The sequence below is a fragment of the Wasmannia auropunctata genome, unplaced genomic scaffold, assembly GCF_000956235.1.
Source record: "Wasmannia auropunctata unplaced genomic scaffold, wasmannia.A_1.0 LD335987.1, whole genome shotgun sequence".
Classification (NCBI taxonomy): Eukaryota; Metazoa; Arthropoda; class Insecta; order Hymenoptera; family Formicidae; genus Wasmannia; species Wasmannia auropunctata.
The window spans coordinates 252,048-274,034 of NW_012026903.1; the positions used below are offsets into that span (position 1 = coordinate 252,048).

Below are 21,987 nucleotides of genomic sequence, written 5' to 3' on the forward strand. Positions count from 1 at the left end.
TGTACCGCAAATTTCCGCGGTGTAGTTTGCAAAAAACGACGTGACGCACCGCGTTCGGCGCTTCCGGGCTGAAATTCTTTTAATTCGAAATCGCCTCGGGGAAAATTTTCTCATCGATCCGCGAAAGAAACTTCTCCGAGGCAAAAAGTTTTATCTTTCCGACTTTTAGCCGCTGTATCACGCGCGACGGTCCCGCTGCGGTTTATAACGTGCAAGTACAAAGGCCGCACTAAGCGGAAATGCGGGAATCTCCCTCGGCAAATGAGTACTCCTAACCGTGTATATGTTCGCAATTAAACTCTTCCCCGAGAGCATTTATCCGTTATCACGCAAAACTACGAGGCGAGCTGTCTGACTACATAGCAAGGTATCGCTCCACCGTGCGTGGTACCGCCGATGTCTGGCCCGACGCATCGTCATCTACTGCCCCGCGCCGTCGTCGTTGCAAGTGTCCGCCTCTACTACTGACGGTGATCATTAATCTCCCCCGCTACGCAAAACATATCGAACGAGCGAACGTTAATTTTCTTCTTTCACTGTGGAAAATCGAGATGAATATTTCACGCGTGATTAAGTCGCGTGATCGTGACTTTAACTCCAGCTCGTGAGTAGGATATACTAGCGTCTCTCGCGTTGCTAAATACACGAATACTCTTAATCCAATTCTTGCTGTCTAATTAATGTACGGAGTACGCGATGTATCCTGTGGTCACTTTGTGCGCGGTAAGATTCCGCGGAACGGAATTTTAATACGCGTCCGCGCACTCGGGGGAATTAATCGAATTAGAGTGAATTAAATGACGCCGAGGTACAGGACCGTACAGGGATTATATGTGTACGAGTACATCGCGCGCGCGTCCGCCAACAGGATTCACTCAATTTGCTCGCGGGCATTTTCTGTTTCGCGACAAGTTTGCGAAGTGTGTGTGTGTGTGTGTGTGTGTGTGTGCCATTGCAGGAGGCCCGCGATGGCAAATGTCCAAAATGCGAAGCAGAATAAGCGTACGTAATCTTACAACGTTGGTTTTAATTATCCCGTTTGATCCGCCCATCCAGAAGTCATTATTTGCTCCATGCAAACTGTTGCACGTGCGCCACTACACGACGAATTCGCTTTCGATTGAGCCACGCGAAGTAATAAAAAGTGCTATTAAACGGAGACTGCGAGGTCAGTTTTAGAAATACTTATATTATTAGAAGCGACCTTTTCAAAAATTCTTGCCGTTTATATGGATTTTTAGTAAAGTAAAGCGCCATTCTCGTGAAATTAATTCGAGTAGCAGTGAGTCTCATAAATCTTCGATTCTGCAGTTTTATTTTAATTTTTCAATATTAATTAATTAGATTAATCGGAGCTTACGATTTATTATATTGGCGTTGAATGTAATGAGAAGTTGTTTCTCGATTTAATCTCGGAACGCGACTCGTAATCACAAAATACGACAAATTGGTGCTCGTTTTTTGTTACGTGGTGTCTGTAATTTTTGCATCCTTTAGCTCTTCTCGTATTAAAATGATATGCAAAAGTGAACAAAGCGTTTGTTTTTCGTAGTAATTTGATAAACTCTTTATTTTTTACAATTTTAGGATTTTAAGTATCTTTCTTTTTTAGGTAATCGGGTATCTTTTTTTTCTTTGAAATGGAAAAATATTTGATTCGAATTGTAATCGATCCTTGTATTGTATCGATACCTTCTGATAATATGCTTTATAAAGAATCTGTTCGAATTTGTATTTTTCAATTCAGTTCGTTAAATAATAACGATACCTCCTTTCTTCTCCTTATGATCGAGGTGAGTGAACAATAAGGCAATGAAGGTTGAGTGAAATAATACTTCACGAATTTCTTTTTCATTAATTTTGCACGTTCCACTTGGAAGTAGCACCATTTGAAACAGAAGTACTGTCGTAGAAAAAGCTTCACGAGGTTTGAAAGCGGAGCTTTTAAAATCGCTTTGTTCGAAAATCGTCATACAATAAATCTTATTTTTCGCGAAATTACATAAATTTGCATTTTATTTAATTTTTGCCACCAATTCGAGTAGCTTATTAATTCTGTTGGAAAGTGCGTGATAAGATTATTAAAAATTAATTGTACCAGGTTTTTTTATTATTAATTCCAATTTGCAATAAACATTTGCCCGAGTTTAATGAAGATTGATTAAATCGCGATATTCGTCGAATTGCGATATTGATATATAAAGGATTTTTTTTTTTACGTAATGTTCACGCTCCATTTCTCTCCTAACATCATAGTTCCTCTTGAATTCTGATTACCGCGAATAAGGATTTCGCCCAAGATCAATCTGAGCAATTCGGGAGGAAGAACATCAGATGGAGGAAATCCCCGCAATATGCCCGGTACATGACACAAATACCACGGTTTATCTTCTGCGCATGAAACTAATTATGCGAAGACTATAGGGTTTTAAAGGTAAAGTAAAGGGTAGAACATACTAGATAATTTGTTCCTGTGTGGATGAGAACAAGAGTTACACTTCAATATTTTTAAAGAAAATCTGTAATTAACCGTGGAAGACTGGTTGCATTCATTGTCTCGGAAATATCAAAAGGGCGACTATTCGGAGCATAAGATATCTCGTGACACTAACAATTTAATTTCTACATAGAGTGCACACACAAAACGGGTCGTATTTGGATATTCGTTGTCTCCGTGTTTCAGTCGGGCATGTCAGAAATGCATTCAAAGGCGAGAGGAGAATTGCAAATCCTAAAATTGTCATAGAGAATAATGAGTCTATCAAATTACTACGAAAAGAAACGCTTTCCTCATTTTGCAGATTTTTAGCCTTTATGTATATTTTATTCAAAAGATTACAAGCAATGTACATTTTGTTTTCTAAAAGAATTTTTTATGCCCAAGTGCGTTAGATTTGGTTTGCGAATAATGATCAATTTCTGTGCAATCTTGGCGTCCGTTGTGAATCGATAGTTTGCAAACTATAGTACGAAAAGTTAAAGCTACAGTTATGCTATCATCCTAATTTTATCACTGGAGTTTGATCAAGCGTGATATACTGATAAAAATTACGTAACAGATCAGTGAGACATTATAGCGTTGAATATTGCTTCTGATTTAGACTTAACGACTTAAACGGTTGAAACGTTTTATCAGTAAATCTTTTCGAGTTAAATATAGGATCGTTGATTGGACTTTCAATTTGCTACTCGTGCGCGAGTATAAAAAAATAATTTGGAATCACGACGACAACGACGACTAATGTATTCGTTTGACCTTTTACGCGGTATTCTTCCCGTTGTCTTTGCGACCGCCTCTCTCGCGTGCAAAAGCATTAATTAACGGTTGGCATTTTACTAGATACGAGCCCATGTCGAGTTTCCACTGTTATTACAGGTATCGTCTCGCAAATCATGTAAACTAGTTTATTGTTCCGCAGCGAGCTTCGTATCGCGAAAATTGCACAGCTGCCATGTTGCGCCGCCCGGAAAATTAATCACGCGCGTTGGCGAATATGTTTTTTCCATATTTATTATTTGGGAAACAATGCAACTAGCGTCACTGCCACCTCCGTTTGTAGTTCGTTGACAGATATTGATAAAAATATGCGCCAGTTCGCGCAATCGAATTACAAATTAATCTCGACAAACACAACAGCTGGAATTGCATTCACATTTCCCTATTAAAATTTCTATCCATTATTTTATTATCCTATTATTATATACATATTATTTCAATTTGCGTTACATGTGGGCGTTGTTATTTTACGAGCGCGATCGTTAAAGTTGGCTACACGATCTTCGGTCTATACACCGTCTTCGGTATGCAAATCACGTCTATAAAATTATTCGTTTATCTTACGAAGAATTATAAGACTCGCTGCTGCTTGCGAAAATGATTAACTCTATCACGCGAGAACAGAAAAGAACACTTAGACCTGTATTTAGAGACGTGTTTCCGTCGAAAAACCGAGCTGAGAAGCAGTCTCGAGAAAATTAATCACGCGCGCTGGCGCTGGACTATATTTTTTTATAATATATATTTTTATTTATCAATTATTTTAATTATTATTAAAAGAAAGGAATAATTTGTACGTGACATTTACCGTTAGTAATATACATATCAGCTAGTAGATTAAAGAAAATTCTCTCGTGAATTGGAATTCAAGTAACAATATTTCCATTTCAAACCGCCCTTCTTGTCGTTGACGGAATTAATTGTTATCCCAGGCAATGCTAATAGGATTGCGAAAGGGAAGCGCAAAATGTACAGTGCAGCTCACTTATCGAAATTGATTCAGGATACGAGAAACGGACTATTCGGCGTAAACGTTATTTCGTAGAAGTAACGTTAAATATATCGTTTAATGAGATTGTCTGGCGCACGGCCTTGGTATTGTTTCGGTAGCGCGACAGCTTCGTATGCAAAGCCGCCGCAGGCTGTATTGTCATTCAGTGTCAAGGCTCGGGGAACCGGCAGGGTGCATAACGTTACGGCGCGCGCGAGCCGCGGCTCCGCGTGTCGTGCTACTAGCCGTTCGTTGAAACGCGCGCGTAACGAAAAGCCGCGTATGTCAATTACGTACTGACAATCAATTCGAGATAAAACAAAGTTTCGCGTGTCCGTTATTTACTTCGGAATGCATCCAACGTTAGATACTCCTTCATGTACAATGCGTTGCGCGCATCCCCGTTGTTTGTCACTCGCATATAGCGAAAGTCGAGCCAGACAGGTATAAGCTGCTTTGTGTGCCGTTGTAATATATCGCGTCGAAACACAGTCGTGATTAAAAATAACCAAAAATGTCGCTTAGTATTTTGCGCTACTTTATTACAGTAAGTTATTAGCTCGCATTAAGTTGTAAACGTGAACGTATCGAAGCCACAGTTTATAATATTTATAATATTTTACGTGATTTATTCATTTGGAGGCAGAAATTGAGACAAATAAGGGACTAATAGTATATATAACAAATAAGATAATAAAGATAATAAAGAGAAATATATATTTCCTATAACGAATAAGACAATATATTCTTTTATACTAGAGAGTAATAAGAATTATAAATTACTGTTTCGCCTGTTGTACCTATACGAGCGATAATTAGCTCTTTAGCGATTGACTTGAATTCGAATTATTACATATTCCGTATCGCGCTTTGAACTTTCAATTTAAATGTAATTTGCCTGTCACTTCGAGATCGACAATGTGAAATAATGTACGAACTACCGGAGCGAGTAAACGAGAAAAGTCGTGCCATCAATTATGTATTGATAATTAATTCCAGATTAAAAGGGCAGAAAATTTACTTTACAATATTCAGCGTCAAAAACTTAAGCATACACACAGAAAATTTACTTTGTGATATTTAACGTCAAATATTTCAAGGAAGCGAGGAGCTGGCGCGGCCTTAGTGTTTGTTTTTTACGTACAACGCGCCGCGAGTGTACAAGGCTGTCGCGCGCGCGTTTGTATAGTTATTCGGTGCAAGACCCGAGCGCCGACAGGTATAGCGGAGTACAGCTGCGTGTGTCGTGATATTACCGCGTCGAAGCACTATTATCTTTTGCGAACTATGGAACTATTAGACGTTATTAATTAATTCCCGCGTGGTTAACGATAAATGCATGCATCGGCTATTTATCGAAGCAAGTATAAGCGGATCCGATGTATGAACGAGATTACGTTTAAATCGAAACACGCAATGAAGAATTCGAAACAGGACGCGGGACACATTCGAATTTGAGCATTGTTAAAGAAATTATTATCGCCTGATGAATGAAACAATTCGCGCTAACGTTCGTTAGTTTTTCATTGGGGTATACAATAATAATAAAGTGCGTGCGGCGTATTATTAACGTCGGGAGTGCCGGGTAAAAAGTGCCATGCGATTACCCTACTTTGGTGATTAGAATGCGCGGTCTTAATTAGTATTTTCGCGTGTATTGTGCGAATGCAACGAACGAATCTAAGCGGAGATGGAGGAGGATGAGAGCGAATAACTGCGGAGCGAGTCCGTGAGGTGAGTCAATTTTTTTATTTTATTTTAGCGAGAATTAAAAGATAAATAAAGAGATAACGAAAGATAAATGTAACATCTCATAAAAATTTTATACTATCTTAGATTGGATGGGTCAGGATTTGGAGGCAAATTAGTAGTACAAATATTTAGTCTTGGAATTTATATAATTGTCAATTTATTGAACCTTTCATACAACGTCGAGCGTAAGATTTTCAGAAAAATCGCAGTTGAGAACACAGAAAGAGATGACATCAATAATTTCATTTTGTCAACAATTTTTTATTGTCAAAATTTTTTTATTTTTACAATTCGTTTATTGTTGTATGATGGATTCAATTTTCGAATTTATTGCTCAGACGATTAGTAAAAACAAAAAAAAAAAAGAAAAAAATAACAAAAATGATTTATAACAAATAGGATAGACATTTAAAAATATATATAAAATTTGTATTTAAATTTTGTTACTGTTCATATCTCTGATGATGAAAATTGAAACAAGATGTCTATATTTTGTCCGTATATCTACCTGAAATAAGGATAAACTATATGAAAGCACAAAGAAACATTTTTAATTTAAAACTGAGATACGAAAACGCCAACGCGGTACAAAGCGGATCTTGATGCTTGATAATATATTGTAATATGTGAATCTCACAATTTTCAGTTCAGGCAAACTGCGCGCCGCATAATCGTCGGTCTTTAAAACGCAGCTCCAAACTGAGCAGTACGTAATTTCACAATTAAATTAAAGATGCTAAGGCAATGTAATTGTGATATTACGTACTATTTGGTTTGAGAATTGTAAGATTCGCATATTATAATATATTATCAAGCACCATGCAAGATTCGCTTTGTACCGTATTGGCATTTTCGTATCTCAATTGTTTTTGACACTCCACGGTCGAGCCAGATACTTAGTTATTTTTAATTTACTTACGCACGCATAGAGTCGCATGCGTCTGAACGGAAAGCTCAACATAGGACGTTTGCACAGTCATACGCGGCAAGGAAGCAGGGTAAATAATAGAATTATTTTTGTTATTTATTTTTGGTATATATAGCATCGACGATTATTTCAGCTAAATCTATACGCATATCTATATACTACTAACATGAAGCCATCAATACGTTTATATTATACAATTAAGCTTATTTTAATTACGAGTATATACTTACTTTGCTCGCTGGCCCTCTAACAGTTACTGGTGTTATTACACGTAACATCAAATAATATGTACGTGCGCGGATATATATAGATACTATAATATTGCGTACTTTACTATCTAATTTAATATGCTTTGCAAAAAATTTCTCGATTATCTACCTATACATACATTTGCCATAATTGCTTTGTTACACAAAAGTTACACATCTAAAAAAGATGTGTAACTTTTGAACGGTTAAAGGTACAATTAAAGCAAATAGATTTAAGAAAAGTAAAAAGTTTTACGGGGTCTTTTACTCTTGGAAGTTTAATGAGGAAGGCTCTTTCCAAGAATTTTTTTTTTTAGTTACTTTATTTTCTTTTTTCCAAATATATTTTAAATAGAACTTGAGGTTTCTTTATACATTTCCAGGATTAAATACAAGCTGAAAAAGTAATATTTAGAATTTATGTATTTTACAAATATCTATGTATAATTAAAAGACTGGTAGAAATATTTCACTTTAAATAGACATTTCAACTAACTTATTTAATCTGATATTTTAACAAATTTATTTAATTTAATAATGTGCTAATGCAAATAATTATATTTTATAATAAAAAGCTATATATTAATTAAACTTTTTATCATTTTTAAAATTTTATGAAATTTTATATTACTTTAAACGAACACGTTTAATAACTTGAAATCTATTAACGATATCTCATTATGTTATAATATAACGGAATATTTTGCACAATCATACGATGTACTTTAATAATGTCAAACTTCACGAGAGTTAACGTATTACTTTTCACAATCAGCTGACACATTTTAAGAGTTCATTTTTAATCAAAGTGTGACTGTTAAATTGACTGTATTTTAAGAAAAAATTTAATTCTGAATATTTCAACTGATGAGCTTTTTAATACAAGATTCATGTAACTAAATATCGGATATATAGAGCAACTCGGCATCTAAAAACGCAACGGCAAACTTATTTTATCGAAACACGATTACATAAGAAAAAGGAAACGCTTAAAGTGTCCTTTCACATAACACACAATATCCTTTATTCGATACTCTCTCTTTATTCGTTATTCCGCTCCTAAGAAGGATCGACTCACTCAGCCGCCATCGATACTCGCTTAAACCTCGTATTGCGAGCCTCGTTATTGTCGCGAACCCTATTGACATCAATAATTCTTACGATGGGCGCTCTTTTTCTTCCGTGACGAAGCTTTCTGGAATCCGGAACTTGTGAACTTAAGAAAAGAGCATCGTCAGTCGTGCGATCTCCTATAGTGAAGTTATCCTTTTTTTTTTTATTATCTCGAGAGATGATTACCTAGTAAATTTATACCGGTTGGAAGAGGAAGTAAGATCAATGAATCGCTCGAGAACATGCGACAGGGCTTTCTTGAAACAGAGGTCGGGAAAGGAGGTTAATGCCTTTTCCAGCACTCCCGGCGTCACCTTATACCTTAGACATACACGTCATTTGTAAAACAGGTGTGGGTTAAAAGGTTTAAAGGGGCGATCGCGCGCAGGTATCGGGGAATATTTAAACTTCGGGAGTATAGCTTTTTTCGAAGATATCAGCCTCAAAGTTTGCCGGTACGTGACGTGCGATCGTGACGGTATAAAAGTAACTTCGTTCCGATCGAGTGCGGACACCGTCCCGTGATCCTTAGTGCTCTTAAAAGCGCGTGCGTGTACATGTGCAGAGTGTATGTGTACAAAGTTATACGGCAGGGCTCTTATACCTTCCTCTTTTACCGACTACTAAAAATAGTATTCCAAATTATATCTCTCGTGCACATTGAAATTATTCGAACATTCAATAATCATTACAAGAGAGGAGAATAATTTTTCGTCATTTTAGTACAAAATTATTATATCGAACATTGATAATAATCAAATGCATTTGCCAAATACGACGAACTGTGGGGAATTCCGCATCAGTCATCTATTTTATGACAGTTGGAATGCATGGTGTGAAACTTGAACATGATCGATTAAACCACTCTCAAGTCCCATGGAAACTTTACAATTTGTGTCTCCGTATTCTGTGCTTCCTCCGTAATTCATTGGTGGCAGAATATTCTCCGAATCGAATTTCTGAATACGAAATTCAGATCAGATCCTTCGTTATTCTCATCCAACAATCATTTGTCATCGTTGCGAATGCATGTCTTACAATTAATTATAAAGACGTAAGCATTAAATACGATTACTTATAAATTTTATTTATTTGATACGAAAAATATTACGTGTAACGTTATCAATTTTATGTGAATTTTGAATATTTTAACGGAATTATATAATATACTCTCCAAATGCTCTTTTTCAAGAATTCCCAAGTGGAATATTTCTCAAAATTAAATTTAAAATGTTGGAGGAAGATCGTACTTTTGATCTTCGTTAAACTCTGACTCGTCTAAAGCGTGACCAGTCTTGCGGCAAAACGTGATCTTTTCTGTTCATGATGAGATTCCTTCGACGATGTCCGTCGAGGTGAACGACATCCGGATCGGTCGGAAACGCGGTAAATCCTTCGATTTTCTAGCAAAGCCTTTCACGAGACGCTGCGCCACATTTTCACGTAGTTTTTCATAAATATTCGTTCGTTCTTTTTTTTTTATTATGTAATGCGAGTCTATGTTTTGATGCATTATATGTCGTCTCCACTTTCTGCGTTTTTTATCTGGGGAAAATTTCCACTTTAATTTTGATCGCACGAGATATATATATTTTTCCCGCGGAAAATATAGATTTTTTAATGTGATTTGACGTTGAACAATTCGAGCCAAGTTTTGTCGATTCCCGAATCCAATATTCAGTATGACGTATAATATTCATCCGACATGTTGAATCATTGTTTACTACACGCTCAAGTTGGAAGGAGTCTTTTTAAGAATTTAATACGTACCACACGCTATAAATAAGTACGCTCGATATAAAAACCGATAAGCGGCGAATTAAGGATGATAAAGCGCAGATAACCGGCTTTGGCGATTACCGCGTCCTTTTAAGAAGTCCATGTACGGTCTACGTGACTGAGAACTAAGGCGAAACTGTAACATTCCCGACAAGTACATTGACATAATAAAGATAGTGACTACTTTGGCCCGCTGCGCGCTGCAGCTAAAAAATGCTGGCTGGCCGGGTAGTTGGCTTTAGTTTCTAGTTGAGATATTCAACAGCTTTTTACGAGCTTTGCGCGTAGCATGTCCTATTTTCTCCATAATAAGATACCGTCTCCCGGTGCATTGTACGTTTCTTGCTTCGTTACCGGCAATTTCCGCGCCGCGGCCGCAAGTTGCGACGCGCGTTGCGAATCTCAAAGCAGCGCACGTCGCGCAGGGCACACCGTGATTCAGCTACCAGAATCAATTTTTAACGCACGGCGCTCTTTCTCTCCCCCTTTTCCTGGATTTTCCTCCTCGTGAAATGAGAAATATCTTCAACGTGCCGCAAAACGACCAAGTCGACGGCCTCGGCGTTAGAATAAAGAGCAGCGGTTTTAGAGTCGGAGAGAGAATTTTTCGTCACCCGCGCTTGAGAGGGGTTTAACGTACGCGAGGGAGAGGGATTATACGGGAAAAGGGGTTTGTACTGTCACACAGCGGCGACTTTGCCGTGTGCTGTACGGTTTCCCCGCGCGATCTGATCGAGTCGAATCAGATTGCGTCGAATAACAGTCGGGAGTAGCTTTGTGTCACGCCAGTGCCGCGCTATTGTTACGTCTATTAGCGGCGTGGCCTACAAGTGGCCGTAATTCGTCGATCGGATTTTATACGGTAATCAGAGCGAACTCGATAATTCGCCTTACTATATAGTCGACGTCGGATTGCGCGTTATACGTTGCTCATTACAAAGGGCGTTTATTAAAATATTATTACACGCTCTCGCGTGGGGAGAAGCGTGTAATATGTTTTATCAAAGGCCCGTCGCGGGAGAGAGACTATACTTTTTACGCTGCGTTCCACGTTGCTTCTTTACGACGTTGTAATCGGGCTGATTACCGATATCGCGTTAATTTGCGCCCCGTTCTCTTTCATTAATGATTATCTTCCACCGCTTCGTTGCTCCCCATCGTGACTTCATTTCGCGAAGCTTCGCGTGCGAGGGCCGCGATACTGTGCCGCCACTCGAGCAGGGATTTTTGTCAAGAAGCAAGTATCAGGCCGCACACATCGCGGGCCGAATGGCCTAATTTCGCTTCGACCGCAGAGATAACAGATTTCTTAGCGAGGCTTACACGCGGGTACACCTGAAAAATGCAAGGTAACGGCTGTAATAGATTTCTGATAGGCGGACAGAAATAAGGTGCCCGCGATAAAAAGACAAAAAGCTCCCTTCCGACAAAATGCTGCCGCGCGTTTTCTCGTTGCAATGAATTATTTATGCTAGGCGACACAAATTTCATAGTTAACGCGCGCGCGCGGTGAGATACGCGTCGCTCTCCTCTTTGCTTAAATTGCTCGGCCCCGGCGAGTGCAAACTTTCCGAACGTTGTTTACACACGCTACATTCATTTTCCGTACGCTACAACACCTGACCGTTTCCAGAATGCTCCGTGAAATAGCGGATTAAGATCGCAGTTTGTCTTTGGCGTTTAATACCGAACTTTCGACACGCGGAAGTTTCACTGGCGTAAGTCGAATCGACAATAGTCGCTCTCGCGCGCTTTGAATTCGTCCTTTCGCTCGTAGTTTATTTCGAGGTAACGCATTCGCGACATAAATGCAACACAATTAACAAGTTTACAAGGCGTTGAAATTGAAAATAATTAGTTTATTTAATTGTTATTACTCATAATAATGATTATAATTTTGCCAATTGTTATCCTACTTGTTATTTGTGCCGTATCGAATGTATATATGCATGTCTTTCTTGTACAGTGGATTACAATACGTTTTTCCATCCTCGTTTGAGTGCTTATTAGTCTCGTTTCAATTCCGTTTCCACTCTCTGATTTTCGTTATATAAATTAATTAACAGCCGGGTTAGAGTTATTGTATATAAAGGACAGAGAATGCGTTGCGAGATGCGTAGCATCAAAGAACCAGTTCCTTATTAAGCCTTTGCCATTTCACCGACATTCTACAAGCGTACATTGCATAATTTGCAAACGAGCCAGCTCCGACGTCGAGATATGACGAATAATTCAACGCCACTATGCCAGGCAATTTATCTTGCATTGTGTACGCCTTCCACGACACATCTTTCGCGCGTGACTTTATGCTCAATAGTCTTACTTACACGAGCACTTTAGCGGGCATAATGTTTGCTGTCCAATTAGTAGCGATAAGTCGCTTTACCCTGCCGTGCCTCGCGTGCGTTTGCGAAACTTTATCTTACTACGTGTATTCACGTCATATCGGGTCATTCTTTTCCCGCCAACCCCGCGGGGCAGCGGCGAGAAAATGTCATAAACCGCGTAACCGTTAAGCGCAAAGGATGTAAATCCGTCTTTGCGGGGGCAAATGTGTGCGCCGTCCGTACGGCACAAATTGATAATGCAAGAGACACATGCAACGCGAGTTGCAGTGCAACGCCTCCTCCCCTTAGCTTAATCCATTACACTATAGATATCATACACGCCGTATCGCACAACGAGCAATCGATAAGGAGAAGATAAAGGAAACAAAAGAAAAGCGGAACACGATGCTACGCACGGTATCTGTGTGTGTGTGCGCGCGCGCGCGTGCACGGGGCGGAATCATTGCCTCGTAAAAGGAAAAAGCCCGGTTATGGTGAAACATCAGGATACGGTGGGATTTGTCGGTAAAATATGACGTGATATCTCTCGTCAGAGGGAAAACTGCCCGCGGCACGTTGCGGCGCGGAGCCCTCTTCGAGAATCTCTCTCTCTCTGCTCGTTGTGATAACGCGGAAGTTGCGCGGAACGAGCGGGCCGGCTTCTATCCAGAGCGAACGCGCGCGCTCTTCGCCTTCGTGTTGGGTGTTCGACCCAATTCTCTACCTGTTCTCCTTCACGTCGCGTCGCCTCTTTTCCCCGCTTTTTTTCCCCGAGCACGCTCGCGCCGCCCGATACATCTGTGGCTTCGAGGACGCGGCTGCCACAAGTGGCGCCGAAAGAATAGGGTATATATACCTTCCCTTATGTAGGACACTTCTTCCGAAAACACCGAGACTGATTGTGAGTTAACGTAGGGAGGAAAGAAATCCCTCGATTTGCAGTCCGCGAGGCGTCGCGTGCACGGGCGTAAGACACGCAAAATCATATACGATTGCCATAAAAGAAGTACAAGTGTGACTCAGCTGTTTCTCGCTGGGTCGCGTGTTACGATCAAATGTCTTATTATAGTGTCTACGCCGTTGGGAGCATGCAATAATTATACGATTATGCGCGCTGGTTGACGTGTTACTTTCATTATTTACCAGTCAATTCACGAAAGAAAGTTTTTTAGCATGGTTATAAATAACCGTCGCGTTTTCTATATAAGAATGTTACACGCTAGCTCTAGAGGTTCACTTATATTTTCGCTATTATTTTCACGCGGCACGCGTTCCAACGTCATTCATCAGAATCATAAATCGCTCGAGGGTGAGCTTTTATTTACGGGCGCATCTAAAGTACAAAAGCCCAGAAATTTTTTTGTCTAACCAAAATCGCGCGTTTATGCGGCGCGCGAATTTGTTCGCACATATATTTTTTTCTCTCGAGCGAAAATATGTTTATAACAACGTTATATTATATCCAGGACCGTCGTTTTTCATTTTCGTGTGTGGTACAAAGAAAAACGTATTTCACATTTTCCGACACACTTCAGCGCGTATCGCGGAGAGACGCGTGCTACGAGATACGAGCTTCGATAAATATCGCGGAAACTAACGATGTTAGCGTATAGTTGCTTGTGTCATCGGACATAATAAAAATCCGCTGGAAAAAAAATTTCAATTTTCGTTCGTATCGTTATCTTTTGTTTGAATACGAGCCGCACGCCTGAGACTTGATATTCTTATCAACGAGGAGAGTTATTATCGGTTTCCGCGCGTATATTTTACGTACCGCGCACGATACAACAATTTTATCCTCCCCGCGTATAGCAGTGATGAGGCAATTAATTCGCGTGGCAACGATTGAAGCCTGCATTAATTTTCAATTGATCGGCCGGACATTAATCGCTGGTTTATTAATTAGCTACCGAGATCCAAGGATAACGGGGGCGAACCGGAGGAGCGTCATCCTTGAGTGAGTTACGAGCCAATTGCAGTGTTTATGCTAATTTCCGATTCCGAGGTCGCGTATCGTTTCGCCGCGGAGGTGACGTTAAGTAAACGTTCGCTGTAGCAAACTTAAACGAGAGTCACCGAGCAACCCGATTGAAGACGATCATCGGCACGTGCAGCGCTGAAAAATTTACTTTGTGCGAGCTATGAATTATAATCGCGAAATTTCCAAAAATCAAACGATTTGTGAAACAGTCACGACATTGCGGTTCGAGAAACTCGTTTTCGGGGCAGACAAATTTTCCGTGGCTTTTCGCCAGACTTGCCCGCTATTCCTTCATCTCGCCGACGCTAAGCTATCCCCGTTCCAATTTGCTCGGAAAATGTTTTTCCTCGCTCCGTGACTCGAAGCCGCGAACGGGGACGACTTGGAAATTGTAAGAACGTCTTCGCGCGCGTGAAGAAACGCTTGGACAAGACGAGACTTCTTCCAACGTCTTTCTCCAAACGTACACATATATATATATATATATATATATATATATATATATATCACCTCGCTTAAATACTTCGAAGGTTCCGTGAACTTAAGACGGTAGAACTCGCGGAGGATTCAAAGTTGAGAGCAAAGAATCTAATAGAAGAAAAATCAGGTCTCGCGCGCTGCGATCCAACGAGATACGAAATATTCTCTCCCTTTTAACTCGCGTTAAACTTCCTCAACGCACATTCGTATTATTCTACTGAAATATCGAGAAGGAAAGGTTTTCTTTAAACCCGTTTCTCGAAAATCGATTTGCTTAACGAATTGAAGGAGCATTTTTCTCGCGAGATTCGTCTCGGACGGTCAGCAGGGCATGAAACGCACGGATTTATAGCGATTCTATTCGATTCCAATTAAAGACCGTTCGAAAACGTCATCATTCGCAACGTTACGAGTTTCTCCTTCCGACGCCTGAAACGCGAGCTAGGATGCGAAACTATCCGTTACGTTCCTCGTGCATCGCCGACAACTCGATTCCTCCCACGATTTCCTCGACTACTTCGAGCAGTGACGACAAGAAGAATCGACGCTTTATACCTTGGTCGATGCGCGAAACGTGTGGAATAAAATAAACAGCTGAATATTACAGAAGCCGATGGAATCTACATTCATATCCCAGGTTCATTAATACGAAACTGTAACGATTTTAGCATAACAGCTGCAGAATTGATTAACGTCCCGTATACCGATAATGGTATCTAATATTGCCGTAATAGCGAGACTTTCGATCATCGAATTTCACTTATCTTCATCTCCGCTCTCGCGTATGAATCCTAGAGCTGACTATCCGGACGATCGCAGGAAATTGAAACTGGTGCCTCTCTGGCTCGATCTCATCCCGAAAACTCAATGATCGACAAACTATGCGCGCACGGATTAAGTGCGCGTCCATTATCGATTACCTCGTTATACTGCGTTGTACACGATATGTAATTAATTTACATCTTGTAAGTTTGTATATTTGTACAATCGAATCGTGTGTGTGTGTGTGTGTGTTTGTGTGTTGTGTGTGTATGTGTGCGTTTAGTTAATATTAACTGTTCTAATTTGGCCAACAAGTACAAATTTAATGCGCCAATTTTCATTCTGTTGCAGAGTTTCAGCGTAGGTACTCTCAGCCCTCGCCATGCATGGATTGTGAACTTCCATTTCCGATACGGGAGTCTGTGAAACTAGGCGCGACGCAGAACGGTAAGTTTTCGATTTCTAATGAAGTTCAGATTTTCTAATATAGTCCGCTTTTCAACTGCTCGGTTAGATTAGCACACTGTATTATTAAATTGATGATCGCGAGATTGTGGCAAACGAGCGACTCGTTTAATTAGGATTAGAGCGGTGTGTGGTCGTGGCGCCTTATTAGGGATAATAAATATTCGCTGATCGATGGCAAACGTGCCCGACAAACGTTGCAATTACCCTGTTGCGCTCAGATTCCGAATCCAATCGGGGAAAAGCAGATACGAACAGATGGAGCAGGTCTCCGCACACGCGCACAGTACGTGTATCACTCACGAAGAATAATTCAGGGAGCCTTCAACATGGAACACGAGTTACGGGGTGCGACGGTGCGATCGATTCGAATCTACGAGCAGCGTGAAATTCCTCATCACGATTCTTCCGTCTATACGCGACGTTTTCGTGATATAATTACCGGATATCAAGTAGAGAAAATTTCACGCGAGGTACCTATACGGAAAATGTGCAAATGGACAGGAACGTTTTTACATTAAATATAGGGATTTGTACATCGGGACCACCGGTTTTCCCCTCGTTATTTATTTAAGACAATTTTAATCGAGCTGTGGTAACGAGCTTCCGCAAATGATGGAAATTGTGTAATGATTTTTGCCTGTAGCTAAATTTTAATTAAGTCTTCACAATTGTTCGTATATGAACGGTTAACTCTCCCGCCGAAACAATAAACGATTATATTCTCGCGGCGTAACGCGCGCAGTGGAAATCACGAGTTGGAAAATTCACGACAGCGTGAGGCATGGGAGAATTTAAGCAAGAGCCATAAGAGAAATAAATTCGCTCCGGGGATAGCTCCGGAGAATTCCGGGCGCTCGCCTACTGGATACATCGGCATTTTCGAGAATAAAAGAGACTCTGTGATACGATATCGAACGCTTCAGTCTATCTTCTTACCAGAAGCCAGAGAACGTAAAGTACAATAAGGGGGAAAGCGTATATGTCTGATCGAATTTCAGATTACTATACTCGTTATCTAAAAAGATTTTTTTTAGATAATCTAGGATTTTCTAAATTTTTTAATTATATTAATAATAACAATAATAATGTAGAATAAGGTAAAAGCGATCGACTCATATGATTTTTTTATTGAATAATTGCTAAATTTTTTTTAGATTATATAAGATTTTCTACATTTTTTAATTAGATTAATAATAATAATAATAATAATAATGTAGAATAAAGTAGAAGCGATTGACTTATACGATTTTTTCATGAAATTGGAGTAAAAATTATTGAACAACTTTACGCTCGCTATGAAAGAGAATTCCTCTTTCACGCTTATTCAATCTGTCACAGCAAGCGAGCAATTGAATAATTGCTAAATACGAGACATTTTTTCAGATGGTTAAGAAGGAGAGAGCCGGTCATGAATATTTCAGTAGCTCAAGCTCGAGTCTCTCTAAAACGCAAAAAAGTAAGAGGACTAAAGGAACGCGGAAAGAGCGTGCTTTTTTGAAATAAGAAAAGCATTAATATATTTTTCTTAAGAGACAAATGGTACGTAGAAGCATTTCACGCGTTTCGCTCTTTCTCCCTCTTTGCGGCGCACTTCTGTGGAAATTTTCCGAAGAAATTTTTCGTCATTTCTGCGTACGGAAAATAAACGGAGACAAACTTTTAACTCCGTAAAATATCATTATTAACTGTGCGTAGGCGCGCGGACTAAATTTAACGTTTACACCGTTGACACTGAACGTTATACGTGCCACGGGAGACTCGTGGACGCGTAAAATGCGGCGTGGGCGTGGGAAGTACGTGCAGTTGCGTCGCGATAAAAAAGAAAAAGATGATGCGTGAAATCGCTAGTTTAGAGCCGACGCTAAAATTGACGGTGACACGCACCGACCGACACGAATCGAGCGTACGTTTCGTGAAGTGCCGTCGATGCCTCTCCCGATCCCTTCGCATTGGAATCGCTTCGACAAATCCGATCGCTCGAATCGGCTGTCGGAGATATAGATTCGTAGGTGGTTTCGTTGACCTATCGGTTTGACCTGCGGTCGTCGAATTATTCTTTTTTTCCAGAATGATATTCTGAATGATACCACCCACGCGATTTCCTAACTGGATATCCTGTTTTCGTCTGCGACTCGGGAGAGGATCTCCCGCGCTTTTATCGCCCGTCGACCCACGCGTTTCTCCGATCGAATAATAAAGCCTCGTCTATTGCGTCTCGTATAGCGGAACAAGTATGTAATATCGTAAACGAAAACACACACGCGTATATTAACGGTCCGTTTAACCTTTTGAACGGTGGAGCGTTGTGGAGCGGTCCTAATGGGTTTGATTCGCCAGACATTCTCTCAGTGAGCTAAGTGAATGGATTATTTCCATTATGCGTCCTGTCTGTGAGCCATTCTCGCAAGGAGGAGGTAGATTTCCGCAAAACAACATTAACGAGCAAGTTGCAAAATGGCCGGGAGAAGTTGAGCCGGTGGCTGAATGGATTAAAGCTCAACTACGTAGAGTATGGAGTATCCCTCCGGCTTCGAGGCTCGCCTTTCTTTCCTCCTCCCCTCCTCTTCCCCTCTCATCGCCCTCTTCCCGCGCGAACCCGTGCGAAACTTTTCGCAATTGTTAAAGTATTAACTCACTTTTAAAGCGGCTTTACTTTCGCGCATTTTTTGCCGGCGCTATATACGCGGGACGGCACGAGAAAGCACTCCCCGATAATTAACTTAAGATTCCCAACCCCACTGTAGCCCCTCTGTGCGCGAATAATGTTAAACGGCGGGCCACCGATAACAATGCATTAATCGTGTTTACGTTTCTCGTAAAACGTGCATTTCCAGTCACGTGCCGTCGGCGAGCTAGGCTGCACTTCCACTTAAACTTGCATCACGTTCCGACGTACATCGCGACCTTCCCGTTATTTCCAAGTTATTCTAACTATGTCTTAAAGTATTCCAAATATACCTGCGGCGAGGAGGGGGGAAGGGGAAGAAAAAAAGAGTGTAAACGATTGTTGGGTATTCGCGTGCCTAACTGCCATTACTGTCTCTTCGGAGAGATTCGGTGGCCCGGGTAGCACGGGTAAACTTCTGAAATATTTGGATAAACTTCACCGGAGCGCGCGCGCATGCATTCTGCCGGTTACACTAATGAAAAAATGGCATATAAACATCGCCCGACTATTTTAAGAAACATCCTGGCGTGTCTAGAGAAGTTTTCACATTCTGGTAGGAATGCGAGGTCGAGTCTCGCCCGGGCCGCGCGCGGCCGCGTGGAGCTGCTTCCTCCCGTGTTGCGACCTCATTCCATTTCCTACCTTTTCCCGTTGCGTTTTCTTCACCGTGTGCGGAACCGATGGTAAAATGAGTCCGGTGCTATCAGGATTGTATTTGTAGCGGGGTCGAGTGGCACCTACGTGAAACGACATTACTCGTGCTCGCGAGCGAGAAACGTAACGGAAGTTGGATGAGGTGTGACGTTCAGCGCTGCACAGTCGTGGCGCGCGAGCGCTACGAACCGTAAATCTTTACTTACGTTACAAGTTCTCGACGTTGCCAGGGACGAATATGAAAGGGAAAGGGAGAGATGACATTCGAATTTAAGCGAGAACGGAAGGTATTTCCACGCGAAACGTGTAAAACGCGTAAAACGAGCTCGAAAACAATTTTTACGCCCGATGATCGAAACGGGAGGATTACCATTCATCTGAAATGCTTACGAACGCGTCGTAAGTGTCCTTTTAAAGTCCCTTAAAATAGTTAGCGTGTTGACCAAATAGATCCGCATGCACGGAGCGCGAAACATCGTAAAGAGCCCTTTTTTTTTACGCTCTAACGTTCCTCGAATGAGAAGCCGTCGTAAAACGGCCCGCGGGTGAATTTACGCGGCCTCGCCTTCTATTTACCATAAGGCGCGATAATAAAACTAATGACGCCGCTTTACCGGTTCCCGAAGGGAAGCGATAAAGTTGGTTTTCCGTTTTTGGTGCTGGTGGGAAAGGGACGATAAGGGGAGGCGGAGGGCGTACAGCATCGAGAACAAGGCAGAACCCTCTTCCGCCTTGCGGCTCCCGACTTCCAACTCGATTTCGTTTCGCGGCGATTCGATTACGGACATCTATACCTGGCAACAGACTGAACCGTCAACCTGAAGGGAAAGGAAGAGGAGAGGAGAAAACGCGAGGTATCGAGACGATCTACTCGTGTGAACGGAACGAACCGCGACGGCGGCGCAGCGCGGTTCGTTCACGAGCCCACCGGGAAAGGCGCAGCTTATATTAACGTTTTATCGCGCCGTAATGCATCGGCGTAATGCGCCACGGCGCGCGGCAAATTATGAGCCGCGACCCAACTTGCCGTGCATTAAATTTCGAAAATAGAGCGCTTCGGCTTGCCAAGCACGAACGGTGGTAAAATGGATAGTTATTAGTACCGTTATAGGATAAAGTCCGCGTTCTAGGTATATTGGAATAAAATTTTCCGGCCTCGCAACCGCGCGCAACACACACGCGCGCTCGCTTTTTCCTCCGCGGTACGCGGCGGCAATATCGAACGTGCAATAACGTGGCATCGTCCGCGATTATGTCGTCGCGCGATCGCGAAGTTGAAACGATCCGCATTACCGGAAAGACACATGAACTTTTGACCCGATTTTAGCTTTTAGCTATATTCATAAATTCATAAATGAACGCGTCGGCGTATATCGGGGCAAATGAATTTATCGGAAATGGACCTCGGCGATATGTCCGTGATTTCGTCCGCTTTAACGGCAATGAATATTTACCTCCTTTCTTCGTCTACGTTCTTCTTTTTTCGAAAAAAAAAATACGAGAAATTAATTAAAGCCAAATATAAACGATGCAGCGAGTAGAGCGAACGCATAGTTGAGCAGCATGTATATTTTTTTCCCCGTGAATATTCATGAATGATGCGAAGCGACCATTTCGCGAGAATAAATTTCGCCGTTTGATATTGTTTTATGTCTCGTGTAGCGTAACCTCTCTCGGCCGGAGAGAGAGAGTTCTAGATTGCTTATTATTATTGTTACTGGATTACCAGGCGATCGTCGGGGCATTTCTATCGCACCCCGCACGAGCGCCGAACAATGCGGAAATTCTCGTGAGCGAAGCGTGCCTGTTAGCGATTAATCAAATATCGATTGTAGCGAGCGAATGAGATCGAAGGCGATCGCTGCCGCGACCTACCCTCAGTTGGGGCAGCGCGCGATAATAAAAATGAAAGCGCGAGGGAAAAAAGGAAGACGGAAATCACGCGAAATCCGCCTTTTATGAAGAGGATGAGATAGAGAGCGTGCGTCGATTCAAACCGCAGCTCGTTCGCAGTTTGGATAACCGGGATACGTTTACACATGTATTTGGGCTAATTTGTCACCCACGCTCGTCCTCGCGTGGGCGACTACTAGCTGCTACGTGCGTCTGATCAATAATAGACTCTTACTACTCACGGCGGACGAGCCAGCTCGTTAATTCGACACGCTCGCGCGATCGGTGTACCCTCATTTGCCGGTCTCTTGCAGAGACTGATGAAGTATAGCGGTCAAGAGGGATCACAGTGATATTAAAAATTGATAACGGGGAAGTGAGCGATGCTATCGCCCCCGGGAAAATGAACGACACTCTCCCAGGGGGCGAACCTATAGCCCCCTTGAAAAAAAAAAGTGTCAAGTAGCATTTGTCACACGCATTTGCGTGTCCCCGATCGATGTTTCGTCACCGGTTTTACTCGTTTTTAAGGAGAAAAGCGAGGTCAGGTCGATCGCCAGTCGGCAAGACCTTGACTCACAATCCAGTGGCCGTATGCAGCGACGGAGTGCGCACGCGCTCTCTCTCTCGCTCTCTCTCTCTCTCTCTCTCTCTCTCTCTCTCTCT

The 21,987-nt window shown here is 41.6% G+C and overlaps 1 protein-coding gene across 2 annotated transcripts in view; it reads left to right on the forward strand.

The window, feature by feature from the left end:
• The first annotated feature begins 14,019 nt into the window (after nt 1–14,019).
• The window catches only part of LOC105454186 (heparan sulfate glucosamine 3-O-sulfotransferase 5), a 17,245-nt gene continuing 9,277 nt past the window's right edge, over nt 14,020–21,987 (forward strand). Inside the window, exons 1-3 of one of the 2 annotated variants that reach the window (XR_974961.1) lie at nt 14,020–14,372; nt 15,990–16,085; nt 16,325–17,221. The gene's annotated coding sequence lies outside the window, so the exon portion shown is untranslated. Of the gene's footprint in view, nt 14,373–15,989; nt 16,086–16,324; nt 17,222–21,987 lie in introns of those variants that run through there. The other variant, XM_011696623.1, reaches the window with a different exon arrangement.